Genomic DNA, 15,107 nt, shown 5'->3' with positions numbered 1-15,107 from the left:
ACAATCAATAAAATACTAAAATTACTATTAGTTCAATAAAATAACAAATCATCATCTAATCATCCAATAGTCATACTGTGATAGTCAAGGGTGGAGCATTTCAATATGATAATCCTTATATAAGATCAATGGGAAATTTAAACCAAGACTGGAATGCTCTGCAACAAGCATAGGAACACATTACATTACAAAGCAGAAATAAAAAGACTATGGAAGAGGTACACTGAAGAAATATATATAAGAACTATATACTAGACATGAAAAAATGAGAAGTTGATTCAAGGAGGAACCATTTGGAGATGAACCTACAATTTTAGAAAATGAAGGGGAAGCTGCAGTCAAGGCACTCGGGATGGATACATCACCAGGATCAGATAGTATACCAATACAGCTGCTTCAGGCTACAGAGACAGAATCTATTCTGGTTCTAACTAAAATCTAGTAACATATATGAAAAACAAAAGAATGCCCTTCAGACTGGAAATAAAGTCAAATACTTTTTGTATGATGAATATATCATATTGTAAAGCAGGAAGGAGGCATGAAAATTGGAGGAAGGAATAGCAACAATTAAAGATATTGTTAGCAAAGATAGAAATTTTGGAGGACGTGTGGCGTTCCTACATGACTTCAAGCTGACCTATCAAGTGGGTCCGCCATTATTGGGAAGTGAGGAGATCAGGTAGGCAGCCTGGGCCCCCCATGACATCATCTTCACAGGACCCTGAAAAACAGACCTTGGAATTTTCCACAGTAGGGTTTGAGAGTTGCAAATAGGGGAACCAACACTTCCAAGCCTGAGACAATATCAATGGTCTCACCTTTGATGAGCCAATGATCAAAGCAACGACCCACCCATCTCCCTGGTTGTCTTCCCTCATTTGTGTCAGCCCCATCTGAAATGGTAATGCCATCTCAAACCTCGGCTCAACAAAGCAAGGGCTATCAAAATCTTTGTCTAAGCTCCAGCCAAGCTATTAAGCATATCACCAGAGGCAAGATTTTGCCTATAAGTACTCCTGGATTTGTCTTCATCGTGTGCTACTTTCAGATAATAATAATAATAATAATAATAATAATAATAATAATATAGTTTATTTGTATCCCGCTTTTCCAAAACCTGATCAAAGCGGCGAACAACAGCATATAAAAACATTCCAATAAAATCAGTTAAAAACAGTATTAAAAACAATACAATAACACTAACAGCAAAGGGCCAGAGAAAAGGAGGAAGTCAATATATACAATCCAGGGTCGTCAATTAAAAGGGGTAAGGGAAAGAATGATTTTTCATGGTGGGAAGGCTTGGGAAAAGAAATATGTCTTCAAGTTCTTTTTTAAAAGACCTAAAGATGTGGTGGAGTGGAGCTCGTCTGGGAGACTATTCCAGAATTTTGGGGCCATGACAGAAAATGCCCTCTGTGAGGTCCTCATATAGCGTGTCACTGGGACCTCCAACAATTTCATCCCTGTTGACCGGAGTGTGCGGGGTGGATTATATGGGGAGAGACAGTCCTCCAAGTACCCTGGGCCCAAGCCATTTAAGGCTTTATAGGTCATTACCAACACCTTGTATTGAGCTCGGAAGTGAATAGGCAGCCAATGAAGATCTTTCAAGATGGAAGTTATATGGTCAGACCTGGAACAACCAGCGACCAATCTCGCTGCCATATTCTGCACCAACTGTAGCTTCCGGGTTTGGTACAAGGGTTGCCCCATGTAGAGTGCATTACAGAAATCCAATTGAGAGGTTACCAGAGCATGTACTACAGTTTCAAGGTCCTCCCGGTCCAGGTAGGGACGCAGCTGGCATATCAGCCGAAGCTGATAACAAGTGCTCCTGACGACCGCATCCACCTGAGATGACAACTGGAGTGAAGAGTCCAAGAGCACTCCCAAGCTGCGGACCGAGTCTTTCAAGGGGAGCGTGACCCCGTTCAGGACAGGATGGCAAATCTCACCACCCAGATCCGGGGAACCTATCACCAGTACTTCCGTTTTCCCTGGATTCACATTGAGTTTGTTTTCCCTCATCCAGCCCATTACCGACTCCAAGCAGGCATTTAGAGGAGAGATGCCATCCCTAGTCACTGCATCAGTCGGAGACACAGAGAAACATATTTGGGTGTCATCAGCGTACTGATAACACCGAGCCCCATGTCTTCGGATGATTTCTCCCAGCGGTTTCATGTAAATGTTAAATAGCATGGGGGACAAAATCGCTCCCTGAGGGACACCAGATGTAAGGGCCCTCTTATCGGAACGACAGTCCCCCAGCTGCACCATCTGGAATCTACCCAAGAGGTAGGAACGGAACCACTGGAGCGCAGTGCCCCCGATACCAAACTCCCTCAGGTGTTCCAGAAGGATACCATGGTCAATGGTATCGAAAGCCGCTGAGATGTCCAAAAGCACCAACAGGGACACGCTTCCATGCCCAGACGGAGATCATCGACTAGGGCGACCATGGCAGTCTCAACTCCATAGCCTGCCCGGAAGCCGGTTTGAAATGGGTCCAGAAAATCCGTTTCATCCAAGATCGATTGAAGCTGGAAGGCCACCGCTCTCTCGATCACCTTACCCAAAAATGGCAACAGCGATATAGGCTGGTAGTTGTTATGAATCAGGGGGTCTAGAGAGGGCTTTTTTAGCAGGGGTTTGACCACAGCTAATTTTAATTTTGATGGAAATTGTCCCTCTCTTAGAGATGTATTAATTATGCGGTGCAACATAGTTAGCACCGCATCCCCCCCCCCGAGCCGCCAGCCATGAGGGACAGGGATCGAGAGAGCATGTTGTCTTCCTAACGCTTCGAAGGATCTTGTCCACTTCCTCAGTACTGACAAACTCAAAGTGATCCAGTATAACAGGGGCCACGGAAGCTCTGGACACCTCTCTAATAGATTCTGAAGAAATACTGGTGTCAGACTATAGCTTGGCTTCACACCATACTGGACTCTGATTCTAGCTCCAGCCCAGTCTGCCGCCTCCCCGTGTCCCTCTGGACGTGCCTCAGTTCCCCATTCTACCCCCTTCCTCTGCATTGGATTCCTGGAGAAGACTACCCTAGTGATGTCTTGAATCTTTCCCCATCTTTCACACCTTTATTTCCATTGAGTCCCGAGTGTGTGTGTGTATGTGTGCTCATTGCTGGGTGTGTATGTTTTTCCGCTTTTTAATAAAACCGGACCTTAAATGAAGAAGCCTGTCTCTGTGCTATTTCTTAAGGGGTTAATTGGTCCTTCAGTATACAAATTTGGGAATAGACCCTGAGTAGTCAATAGGAAGTCCCTCTCAACAATTTGAGCTAATTAAAAATTCCCCTAAGTAGAGACTTCCTATCAATGTGCAGATGAAACCATACTATTAGCGAAAAATAGCAAAGATTTGGAACAATTACTGAAGAAAGTCAAAGAAGAAAGTACAAAGGCAGGTTTACAATTCAACATTAAGATCAGAAAAATAATTATCACAGATTATTTCCATAATTTTAAAGTATATGAAGATACTGAAATAGTTCAAGATTTTCCATATCTCAGACATTAATCAGAATGGAGACTGCAGTCAAGAAATCAGAAGAAGGGCAGGTATGAAGGAGCTAGGCAAGAACCTGAAGTGTGAAGATATATCAGTAAATACTAAAGTTAGGATTGTTCATGCCATCCTATTTCTAGTTTCTATATATGGTTGTGAAAGCTGAACAGTACAAAGGCCTAAAGGAAGAAAATCAACTAATTTGAAGTATGGTGTTGTAGAAGGTCCTACGGATATTGTGGGCTGCTAAAAAGATAAATAAATGGGCCCTAGAGCAAATTTATCTTTTCCCCTCTTTAATTCTTTCTTTCTAGAGTTGCAGCACATGTCAACCTATTATTATAGCCAAAGTATGCTGTGCTTGAGGAATATTTGTACACATTGTCTATTTCCTTTTCTCCAGTCAAGTATAAAAATTGCTTCCTTTTCACAGCTTCCTTTTTATCTACCACAGATTAAGTTCTTGCCCAGCTTTCTGTATCCAGGCAAAGTTCTGAGCCTGCAGGTTTAATGTGCTTAGTGACTTCAGACCCTTAGTTTTCAAACACTTCTTCTTCCACCCTTCTCTATTTTCTTATTGCCAAATCAGTTTTATTTGTTGTTCTCCAAAGCATACCATTGAATATGCTGACTAAGGGATTCTGGGAGCTGTAGTTCAGGAAAAAAAACACACAACTTCAGGTTCTGTGATGGTGTTGTTAACTGATTTCTGGTTCCTCCTAGGAAGACCAATTCACTAGTGGCCCTGAAGCTTCATCTGCTGAAATATATCTTCTGGACAGCTGTTAAAATTACAAGAGCTGTATCCTCATCTAATGACTCTTTGATATCCTCAGTATCTGCCTCAAGAGGAATTTCCACAGAGCATGAGTGCCATGGAGTGAAAAAAAGCCAGTTCTTTATTGCCACCAGCTGTGACTCTGAAGGCTGAGGTACTCTGAAGGGATCAGTATCATTTGAACCTGAAATTTCCAGTATATCCATTCAGACCTACTTCTAGTGCAGGCAACACTTTAGTCAATTTTCCCAGTGGGGTTCAATCAACATGTCGCACATTCTGTGCTAGCACTGGTATAACAAGAATGGAAGACTTTTCTGCAGAAAGCAGTGCCAGCACATTTTGGTCCCTCAATTCCCTCTCACATGCCCTGTCACTTGTTGAATGGTTTATGACAAGACTGCATATTCCTCTCGAACAGATCTTTTCAGAAACAGATTGTTTGCAAACACCGAGGCATGCCTGTCCATAAGGAGTTTCTCCTTATGCGTGCCACTCGGAAATATGTACAAGTGTGAGACTCCCAAAGCTTCTAACCTCAGCGTTAGAAACAACTTAACTTCGTGTTCTGTTTGTTTCAGCACCTCCAGCAGGGAATGCCTGATGGGTTGTGTGACTAATAAGCAGATAATTCCATTCCTCATCAGACACATAAGCCTAGAAGCATCTGCAGCACCTATATGTGGCAAAGGAGAATAGGGTCATTGATTTTTGAGGCTGGAAATATCTGTTACTTTTCATGGGGTTGTGATGCTTCATAATAAGCCAAAGGCTTTTCAAAAGAAGGATTGTCTGGCAATTCTATCAATTGCTTGGACCTCAATTAGTTGAAAATAATGAAATACATATTATGGCTGTGGTTCAAGATGTGGAATGAGGAGAAAGGCTCGTTCAAAGGTTGCTGTAGCCATTGTTTTAAAACAGGCTAAAACGTAAGTGGTGGATAAAAATGATACTGCCTCATGCCAAAATTCTAATGGGATGGAGCCCCTGTAAAGCACTGGGATATTAATTTTGTTATGGTAGCTGCTCCAGAATGAGATTAATTTGGAGAAAAGATATGTGTATCCCTATAGAAGAAACTTTATGGAGTAATATATGGTCAAAGGGTCCAATATATTTAGTTTCATATGATTAAAATAGTTCTGTATAATTAAAATAGTTAACAGGTAGTACTATACTCCATTAAGATCAAGTCATATTTCATCAAGTATGAGTCCCCTTTGCTAAAGATGCAAGAAAGATAGGCTCTTCCCATCATATGTGGTGGTTCTGCCCTAATGCTCATCAATCCTGGCTATTAGTTTTTGAGGAAGTCTCCAAAAATTACCAATCAACATATTTCTGCAAAGCCTGAGGTGGGCCTATTACATATGTTGCAGCGAGGCAATGTAACTCTTACATATAAAGACCTGATATGTTTCTTTTGTGTTGCAGCTAAACTATTAATTACCAAAAAAATAAATTAAAAAAAGATTGGGAATAATGGATGTCTGACTACATCAGTGGGAGAGCATGTTGTGGCAATTAACACTTATGGAAAAGTTAACTGCACAACTCAACAAATGTAGAAATGACACATTTAAATGATGACTCATTTAATGAAACTTTGTGTATTCATTACTCATTTTTGTGTATTCCAACTTGAGAGAAAGGCAGGACAAAAATAAAATAAAATAAGACAGTAACAATGGTATTTATCATACCCCATGTAACTCAAGCAACCTTTTCATTGATGTGTTGTCCTAATTGTCCATCTGATGAATTAAACATGACAACATACAGCTGAAGCCCCAGTCCCTGGAGCTTGGAGGCTGGCAAACAGGTAAGGCCAACAGGCATTTTGTGAGTGTGTGGTGGAAGACAGCATGTGCTTAGCTTGTGCCTGTTGGGTTAAACTCCCCAGTCCTGGAGAGTCTAATATAGGAGTTTGTTTGGTTAAGGTTACTGTGTCTGTTGGGGGTAAGGCTGTTTGTTTGTATGAGCTGGGAGGAGGCTTGCTTGTATGCTTTTTAGTGTTTTTTTGTACGTAGGCCTAGATCTTTTGCTGAAGCACATGGCCTCAGGGAGACAGGACATTTGCTGAGAGGAAGTGAATCACAGACTTGGTTGAGAGAGGAGCTAGCAGCCACTAGCTCTCTATATTGCTGCAGCCCCAGTCCCTAGAGGTCAGAGCTCGCCAAACAGGCAAGGCCAACAGGCATTTTTGGAGCAGTTTTACAAGAGAGGACCAGAGTTCTGTTTCAGTGTCTACCTTTTTGTTGTTGTTATTCACCCTCGAATCGATCTCGACCCATGGCGACCCTGTAGACGAGACATCTCCAAGACTCCCTATGCTCCAATGCTCTGCTCAAGTCCTGCAAATTCATACCCATGACCTCCTTAATAGAATCCATCCATCTAGCATGTGGACTTCCTCTCTTTCTGCTTCCCTCTACCTTTCCTAGCATTATTGTTTTTTCCAGTGAGTCGTGCCTCCTCATGATGTAGTCAAAGTACGACAGCCTCAGTCTTGTCATCTTGGCTTCCAGAGAGATTTCTGGTTTGATCTGCTCTAAGACCCATTTGTTTGACTTCTTGGCTGTCCATGGTAACCTCACCACTCTTCTCCAGCGCCACATCTCAGATGAATTAATTCTCTTCCTATCTGCTTTCTTAACTGTCCAGCTCTCACATCCATACATGGTAATAGGGAATACAGTGGCTTGTATGATTCTAACTTTTGTGGTCAGTTGTATGTCTTTGCATTTTAGGATATTTTCTAGTTCTCTCATAGCTGCCCTTCCCATTCTTAGTCTTTGTATGACTTCTTGGCTGCAGTCCCCATTTCTATCAATGTTTGATCCCAAGTATGAACATTGTTTTACCATTTCTATTTCCTCATTGTCTAGGTTGAATCTGTGTAAATTTTCCGTGGTCATTATTTTTGTTTTCTTTATATTCAACAATAAGCCTGCCTTTGCACTTCCCTCCTTTATCTTCCTTAGTTATTGTTGCCTACCTTAGTTAGTAGCCTACCTAAGACTACTGAATATGGATGTTGAGGGAGCTGCTGCATTCCCCTTCAATAACTATAGTATGTTTGTGTTCTTGTCTTCAGCATATTAGGGAGCATGAAGGTTTCTTGGGTAGAGTGGAGGGGATTGACCTGGATGTGGAAGATACAGCGGATGTTTCTGAGGAGGAGGTCAGCTCCCAAACACAGGAGATAGACATTTGCAGGAATGTAACCCATACAAATAGTGCCCAGTTCTGGTGGGTGACACAGTTCAGGAGGGATATTGACAAGGAGTGTGTCCAGAGGAGGATGACCAAAATGGTAAAAAAGTATGGAAACCATGCCCTATGAGGGGCAACTTAGGGAGCTAGGTATGTTTAGCCTGGAGAAGAGAAATTTGAGAGGTGACATGATAGCCATGCTTAAATATTTCTAAGGGTGTCATACTGAAGATGGAGCAAGCCTGTTTTCTGCTTCTCCAGAGAATAGAACCCGGAGCAAAGGATTCAAGCTACAGGAAAAGAGATTCCACCTAAACATTAGGAAGAATTTCCTGATAGTAAGAGCTGTCTGACAGTGAAACATACTCCTTCTGAATGTGGTGGAATCTCCTTCTTTAGAGGTTTTTAAAGAAAAGCTGGATGGCCATCTGTTGGGAGTGTTTTGATTGTGGGTTCCTGCATGGCAAGGGGTTGGATTGGATGGCCCATCTGGTATCTTCCAGCTCTATGATTCAAAATAACTGTTTTCTTCTGATACAGCATTCACAATCAATGTTGAAATATTTGTTGTTGTTGTTCTTGTTCACATATTTCTGTCTTTCTGCTATCACCAGTCTGTTCAACAAAATGTAATCATAAAGGGCTAATATAATAAAGTTTTGTTTTAAAGCCTGGCACAGATAATTTGAGATTTACACTAACATTCTTTTGTTTCTAGACTAGGCCTCTCTAACTGCCCTCCAGATGTTTGAGATTAAACCCCCCTCAATCTCTGGCCATTTACCATGCCAGTAGGATCTGAAGGGAAACAGATCTTCAGGCAAACAAGTGGAAGTAAAATTCCCTCCTCCACTCCATTATTCATTTATGACAAATCTCTGGTCATGCTGCCTGGGGATATTGGAGGCTATAGTCTAACACATCTGGGGAACACCAGGTTGCAGAAAGCTAATTTATCATGTTCTCTAACTGGAGCTACCAAAATCACAAGCTACAAGTAAACTCTAGAGAACCAACCTACTGTTTCCTGAGACAAAAGCAAAAAGGAGAAGAAAGGCAGAGAACTCATACCATGGACTCTTGAAAACAAAACCCTCCAGTGGCCTATGGGGAATTCAGCTGCAGCAGCTCATGCCTCATTTTCCCATTACAGTATCAGTTTCTGAAGTGACCACATAGTGGCCTGAGATAATTTTGCCATTTTGTCTTTTGTTTTGACAGTTTTCTCATTTTGTATCCTTCTTTTTAAAAGCATTCTAAAATTATAAACTGCCTTGAGTGCATTAGCAAAAAGCCAGTATACGCAGTAAATATACAATCAATATGTTATTTTAGGGGTGCATACCACATGGCTCAGTATATGTCCCTGGGGTGTTGGGTAGGAGAAGGCTGTGTGTGCATGCATGTGTGTATCAGTGCATGTGTCTATGTATATGCGTACAGCATCTGTCACTCCAGTCAACACTGAATGTGTCTCTTATATCCCACCAAAATAATACACCCCTGTAATCAAGTATGTGTAAAACCCTCTTTGGCTATAGATGATCATGGCTTTCAACAGCTATCCCTAGCCTGGTAAACTCTTAGATTCCCATCATTCCTGGCCACCATAGCCACTAGCCTCACTGGCTGGGGATTGTGGGATAGTCCAACACATCTGGAGAATGCTAGTTGGAGGAGACTGGCCAGATGTCATCTAGCAAAGTAACCAACACTAGCTGGAATCCTTTTGGGAAAGTACATCTTTGTAAGCGGACTTACACATGCAGGAATTCAAATTGCTCGGTTGTGTAATGCCCATATCCTGTAGAGGGCTGCTGTTACATTACTATGTAGCAGAATTAGTAAAGTACCCAGTGTGCATTGGCACCTGATGCACAAGGAAACTGATGCACAACAAGACCAATGTGCATCAATACTGATGTGCATCACATCAGTCTTGATGCATATCAGTCTTGTGCACATTAGGCACTCTTGTTGGTATCTCATTACACAACTTTGCAATTCAGTAAAAGGGTTTTTGAGTACCTCTGCTACATAGATACTGTATATGGAAAGTTATATAACATAAGAGGTCATATAGGATTACAGCAGTTTTTCTTAAAGGCTACTGTTTGCATCATAGGGAATGAGAAAGATAGCATCTGTCCAGTTTCTCCTTTTCAGCACAGCAAAGGTATAAGAGTCCTGCTTTCTATTGTGTATGACTACCCTCCCCAGGCATCTCAGTCTCAGTTATATAAACAAAAACTGTATAGGTTTTGTGTCATGATTTCACCCCTCCTGGGGTACAAGCTAAACTATTAGTAGAGAGAAAATCTGTGGCAGAGATCCCACATCAAGGAGATCTAAGCTCATGGAGTTACACCTTGGTTGCACTATACCACCTCATTACAAAACTGTGACGTTATACAATCTATGCGTATTCACATTGATGTGCAGCACTCAACCATATACAGCTATGAAATAAATGCACAAAGCACAATGTGCAGCCCAATGCACAATGATATACAACAGCAACACATGCAAAACTCTAATTGTATAACTGAATATGACTGTTATGCATCAGCCAAAAATGCCCAACCCCATGCATAAAGGAACTTAATTTGGATTTCCTGCATGGCAGGGGGTTGGACTGGATGGCCCTTGTGGTCTCTTCCAACTCTATGATTCTGTGATTAATGCCGTGAAAAACAACAGTATGGTACAAATTCATAACATTTTTAGCAGCACTGATAGCAAGAATAACTCAGCCTTGTTACAAATCACATTAGCCTAATTAGCCATGCATTTTGCCAACAAAATAAAATATTATCACTCATAGAAAGCCCTAGTAAAGACACACATATTTTTCTGGGCCTTTGAGAATGAAACCAACATTATATTTCAGTACATCAGTGGTAGATTTCACCTGGTCCTTTCATTAGGCAGAATGAGACAGTGCCTCTGACATCAGATGCTGCAAGGCAACAGTGGAAGGCCCCAGCTATTTCTGCCAAGTTCTCCGTATATGAGGGACTTGGGGGAGCACACACAGCCTCTCCTGCATCCTATAAACTAGGCTGCAGCCCTCAAGCATAACAGAGAATATTGTATCATACATGAAGGGTGAGGCTGGGAGAGCCTCTACTAACAACTGTTGTTTAATATGTTGGAGAATGTTATTTTGGCTTGCAAGAGGGTGGGTAATGTCTAGGACTGGAAGCACCTTTTTATACCAGTACTAACTGATAGAGACTCCAGGCATGGGAGAACTTTTATTTGGCAGCAATGTGAAAGTGCATGCACACACAAGAATAATTCACTCTAGCATCCATCATCCAGAGCTAACTGAAAAGTAAATGTGAAAGGGGATAGCAGAGATTGAGGGATGGTTTGAGGGTAATATCTTCCATGTCTCAAAGGTTGGTCCACAGAAAGCAGGAGCAACTCAGATGGGAGTCTGGGGCAATAGTCACACAATGCAGACTGTGGGTCGAGCAGACTGTATGCAAAGAGTTTGGGGTTTCTAACCATATGTATACGTTAAAATTAGCCCCAGGCTAAAGGTGATTTCATAAGAGACAAAGACTTAATAGCCATTTGGAAGGACCCAAAAAGGGGTTCCCAAGTGGTGGATTGTTTTGATATCCAGAAGATGAAAGGGGGTCAATTTGATTTATGGTGACATCATTGATTTAACAAAGTAGTGACAGGATCAGGGACACTCAAAAAGTGTGGACTGGAAAAGTACTTGGGAAAACAGTAGGGAATAAGGTGGGGAAAATGTGGTCTTGTTGATCTGTCAGTGAGAACCCATCCTTCACTTTCTGTTTCAGTAGGAAATGCAGAGTGAGGAGGACTGCATTTGTCAGCAAACTGCTTTCATCCTTTGTGTTTTTCTCACCTGAGCCATCTACATGCCTCACAGGGCCTACGTGCCTCATTCATGTACTACTTTTTGGTGTTTAAAAGTCATCACAATCTCAAAAGCACATGCTAGCTTCCAGATGTGCCATATAAAAATATAGAGGTATCAAAATGCATCATGGGAATATCAGGGTACTTACAATACTGATGTGGGATTCAACTGCCAGTCCAGTCAGTTTCCGTGCATGAAACTGGCTGGGATGATGGTGTACTTCAGTATCTTTTGCCTCAAGCAGCATGGGCCAGCCCTGGCCTATGGTCATATAGTGTTGCTAGGTTTACACTCATTTGGGTGGATGAGCTATTGTATAGATGGACCGACTCAACCAAGGAAGCCACATTCCTGAGTTTGAAAGATGTGAACAGGGCTGTTGATAACAGAGTGACTTGGAGGTCTCCCATTCATAGGGTCACTATAAGTCAAAGTCAACTTCATGGCAATTGACAACAAGGTATAGCAAAACCTGGAAAGTGTTGAAAATTTGCCTATATTCATATACATTAGAACATGCATATACATTCATATATAAGCCATCTTGAATCCTGTGCTGGGGAAAGAGTAGGATATAAATAAAATAAAATAATAAATAAATATGCGATAAGCAATGTTGCACCAAAGCAGCATGTTAAAAACTCATTGGCAGAGTAGGGCTGGGCTATAAGTGGTGCAAATGAAGCAAATGCTCCAGGATCTTCAGTGGCTAAGGGTCTCATGCTATTGCTGGCAACATAGGTGTGAACATGCCATGACACGTTTTTCTGATACTGTGATACTGTTAAAGAGAAATGCTCAAAGGGGAGCTCTGGATTTCCTCCCTGATCACCCACATTGGTAGAGGCAAGAGATGGTCCATTTGGATTGCTGCTTCTGAGGCTGCATCTACACTGACAAATTAATTAAGTCTGACACCACTTTAACTGCTATGGCTTAATGCTATGGAATTCTGGGATTTGTAGTTTTGTGATATATTTAGCCTTCTCTGTCAGCAGTTTCTGGTGCCACAACAAACTACAAATGCTAAGAGTCCATAACACTGAGCTATGGCAGTTCAAGTGGTGTCAAACTGCATTAATTCTCCAGTGCGGCAGCAGCCTGACAGCTCTGACCTTAGGCACACCAGCTGGGACAAAGGCATGGGGCTGAAAATGGCTGGTTCTGGCCACAGCTAGAGAGCTCTCTGCCTAACACAGCCATCAAGTCTTATCTCCCACAGTGCAAACCCAGCCCTCCTATTAAACAGAGAGACTCTGTTTTTGGAATTGCTCTAAGGGTCTTCATCCACTTTAATGTGGCCATTCTCACAGGAAAGACAAAAAGTGCTAGAAAAGCAAATTGCTGCATATTCCGTATTAGAGACATTCCACAGATGCCATGTAAGCTGGGAATGAATTCTGTGGCCTGTAACATCTGCTGTCTACATAAAAATATGCCCCTATTCATTCAGAGAAATGCCTGATCAGCAGCATCTCTGCAGAGACTCAGTGACACCCAGTGGCCGCTTTGGTTGAAGCTCTCTCTCTTTTTATTAGGTGACAATTCCTGCCTGCATGGGGTGAGAACATGGCAAAAAGAGGATCTCCTTCTGCTGAGATCAGGGCCTTCCCTCATGATTAGCTGGAGCGATAGTATTTACTGACCCAGCCATTTCTTAGTACCCTTAAAAAGCAGAACATGTTTGGTTATTATTCACTAAGCTTTTATCAAGGCAGTGGGCATTCTGATTTTCTGCCTCAGATGCTAAAATTTTAATCTGAATTATTTGATTAATATGCTTTAGGTGCTAGCCTTGCCTGGAACATCACAGCCTGTGCATATCCTGCATGGAGCAAAACACATGGCCTTCCAGTTTTCAAGGAAGCTCAGATTTAGCTTAGGCCTATTGTTGGGTCTCAGTATCCCCTAATGTATGCGTGTGTTTATGCCTTCAAGTCGCCTGTTGATTTATGGTAACCCCATGAATTTCATAGGCTTTTCTTAGGCAAATAATACTCAGAGGTGGTTTTGCCACTTCCTTCCTCTGAAATATACTCTGTTATTCATTGGAGGTCTCCTATCCAAAGGCCAACCAGGGTTGACACTGCTTAGCTTTCAAGATCAGACAAGATCTGATGCCTTTAGGGTATTTAGGCCTCTCCTTAATATCCATTGATATTATATTTGTTTTCCCCACTCTCTCAAAAATGAATGCTCAACAGTTGGTTTCAGCAGCCACTCACTATTTAAGTGGCAGGAATGCCCCTGAGACAGAACTATTATGGGGCATTGTGAGAAATTTAAATGGTGCTTTCCAGCCATTTTGGGCTCATTGCAGTAGTACTGCTGTTGCCCTCTGTCACTGTCATTAGGTAAGGTCAGAAGGAGGAATGACAGACACAGAGGTTGTCCCAGCAGACAGCACTTTATTCAGGAAATCGGATGCTAGCACAGTCCTGCCCAGATTTCCTTTCAAAGTATTGGTCTCAGTTTTTACAGTCCTAAATGCCCAAGATATCCAAAGACATCTTCTTCTCATATGAAACTCAGGTTCTGGCTGTATGCCCCCCCCCCAAAAAGCATCTTCCCCCACCTCCTCTTGGCATGATGTATGGCCCTAATCCCAATTCTGGTGTGAATAGTCTGAACGTTATATGTTCAGCACCAAACCCAGGACATAAACAAACCATTATATAAACTATTTGCTCCAGATCTTCCCAGAGGACTTCAGGTATTAGGGGGATGCAAGGGCAGCTCCAGAACCAGAATACTCCAGGCTGCCCTTGGAGTATTCTGGCCCCTGCAGACTGGGCTTGAGTATCTACTGCTCCAGTCATCAGGACATGCTTCACTTTATGTCCCACCCACAGCTCCAGAAGAGCATGAGAAGGACTTTTCAGTGGCAACACCCAGGGCCAGCCCAATATCATTATATCCATCGAATATCCATCCAGAATTTATTGAAAGGGCTGGAGGTCCTTGCAAATGAGAATTGTTAAGCAAAAGAAAGAAGTGCTGTAATGTTTTTATTTTATTTTTTATTTTACAAATACTTGCTTTCCTGTTCTCTTTTGTAAATATGCATCCAGCCTGTTCCACCTTCAGGCTCAAAGCTCTTAAGCCTGAACAGCAGAGAAATAGCCAGGATTACAGGTACCATTTGCAAGGAGAAAACAACTGAGCCTTTCCCACTAATTCTTCCCTTCCAAGGCTACTACCCTCATAGTGAAGTTAGCTCAGCAAATACAGTTTTGGGAGCATGAGTTTGCTGAGCTAATATTTAGTTCTGTCCATATTCCCATTTCTTCTACATTCCAGGATGTTGTAATGATTGGCTCATTTGCATTAAGTGATTTTAAGAGCATGGTCTTAAAAAAGTGCTTTGAAGAGCAGCAGCGATTCCAATTGGGATAGTGACTGTGAGAACATAATCTAGAATACTGATAATGCCAAACACACCCTTTGAGAACTAAACCAGGCCAGTTTTTGAGCCTGAAAAGGTAGAATGGTATCTTCAATTACCAAACCAAACGTAAGTGTTTTATGTTATTGTTCAAGGCAATAGTCAAATTTGGAGTGGCCTACCTAATTATTATCTTGAGTGGCCTGTATTAGGTTCTCAATATTTAATCTTTGTTAGCCGCCCCGATTGTTCTCAGAGGGGCAGGATACAAATAAATTTATTATTATTAC

The sequence above is a fragment of the Sceloporus undulatus genome, chromosome 1, assembly GCF_019175285.1.
Source record: "Sceloporus undulatus isolate JIND9_A2432 ecotype Alabama chromosome 1, SceUnd_v1.1, whole genome shotgun sequence".
Lineage (NCBI taxonomy): Eukaryota > Metazoa > Chordata > Lepidosauria > Squamata > Phrynosomatidae > Sceloporus > Sceloporus undulatus.
The sequence above is the reverse complement of the archived record's forward strand: the minus strand, read 5'-3'. Positions refer to the sequence as shown.